General features: G+C 44.2%; 1 non-coding gene across 1 annotated transcript; it reads right to left on the bottom strand.

Annotated features, from left to right (window-relative positions):
• Window positions 1-1058: 1058 nt before the first annotated feature.
• trnav-uac (transfer RNA valine (anticodon UAC)) lies at window positions 1059-1131 on the bottom strand. The gene has a single exon. It is a non-coding gene; the product is annotated as a tRNA-Val (tRNA).
• Window positions 1132-1784: the final 653 nt, after the last annotated feature.

The raw sequence follows: 1784 nt of genomic DNA, 5'->3' as shown, positions 1-1784 counted from the left end.
CTGTTGACTCTTAGCTTTACCACACGTTCAAATAGTGCGTTCCAGACATACAACACTCTGATGTTGTAAGCATTCTTCCTAAAACTTCTCTGAATATCATCTCTCTTGCTATATCCCTGGTTATTAACCCTTCCTGTAAGAAGTTTATTTCTATCACATATATCTATCCTTTCTCTGTGCACGTTAATCAGTTCCTATCCCAGCTTTTCCCACTGTCAGATAAAGAGCCCCAGCCGAGCTCATCTATCTTTGCAGTGGCGACAGCATAGTACTTCAACAGCCCAGCATGTCAGCCAGCATCTGTGGAGCAGGAGAATCGACGTTCCAGGCATGAACCCTTCATCAGGAATGAGGCTTGCAGGTCGGGGTTGAGATTTAAGTGGGAGGGTAATTCTGTTGGTGGAAAAGTATCTGGGAAAGCGACAGGTGGATGAAGGTGAGGAAGAAGGTGATAGTTAAGAGGATTGTTTCATCGACGGGTCAAGAGAGCAGTGCCTAGTTGGAAGATTGCGACTGGTATAAGGTAGAATGAAGTGAAATGAGGAAGCTGTTCAAGTACACATTTATCCCGTGTGCTTGCATGGTCCGAAGGCGGAATATGAGTCATTCTTCCTCCATGCATCAGGTAGTAATGGAATGGCAGTAGTTAGTGTCAGAAACATTGCTTCTCCAGCTCTTCAGATGCTGTCTGACCTGCCGTGCTTTTCTTGCACTACACTTTCGACTCTGAGCTTCAGCACCTGCAGCCCTCACTTCCGCCTATCTTCGCATTGGGAATGGTCGAGTCTGCGCAAGGAAAGCAAATGCGGCACTGCTTTTTATGTTAGGATCAGAACGTGGTAACTGTACTCTCAAACAGAATAAACTTATGATCAGACCTAGGTTGGAGAAAAACATTACAATGCTTTGCACAGTAATTAAATAGAATTGCATTACATTACATTTCACTCAAGGAGCTGATTTGTTAAAGCAAATTCGAAGGCAGGTTTGCTGATGGGAAAGCAAGCAAGAAAGCTCCATTTTTGTCCATGTAAAGTGCTGCAATTGAAGAACAAAGCAGTTTCTACCCAGTTTCGAATTGGGGACCTTTCGCACGTAAGGCGAATGTGATGACCACTACACCACAGAAACAAGCCGCGGCCGCCCCTGCAGCGGCTCAGTGGTGTCCAGCACTGAAAATTGAAGCCATTCTACGTTTTGTCTTTCAGTTTCCAACAGCTCGTTGTTGTCCAGCGTAATTGACATCTTGAAAACTTAAAAAAAAAAGACACGTTGAAATTGATGACAAAATACAGACAAGGATGTCGTTAATGTTTGGAGGATAGGGCAAGGTGGAATAGGCTGGGACAACTTTCTCTGCAGCGTAACGGCTGCGACATGATCTTATGGAAGGGTTGTAAACTGAGTATTTTCGTGTTTTACCCAAGCTGGGGAGAGTTGAAAACTCGAGAGCATTAGTTTAAGGTGATTTGGCTGAAATTGACAAAGTATCTGAGGCGCATTTCCTACACAAAGGTTGTGCATGTGTGGAATGAGCTAACCGCGAATGTGGACGAGGTTATTACGTTCAGAAAATTGCAAAGGGAACGGAATGAGTTTCTGGATAGAATGGGTTTTGACGGATTGAGGTCAAATGCTGTGAAAGGGACATGTTTAATTTTGGCGATGTGGAGAGCATGGACGTGATACACTGTAGTATCTGTTCCCACGCGGCGTAACCCAATAACGTTGTGATGCTTATTACACCTGCTTTAAAGGATCACTTTTTAGCATCGCAGTCTGTG

This window comes from Hemiscyllium ocellatum, chromosome 14, assembly GCF_020745735.1.
Source record: "Hemiscyllium ocellatum isolate sHemOce1 chromosome 14, sHemOce1.pat.X.cur, whole genome shotgun sequence".
Lineage (NCBI taxonomy): Eukaryota > Metazoa > Chordata > Chondrichthyes > Orectolobiformes > Hemiscylliidae > Hemiscyllium > Hemiscyllium ocellatum.
The sequence above is the reverse complement of the archived record's forward strand: the minus strand, read 5'-3'. Positions and strand labels throughout refer to the sequence as shown.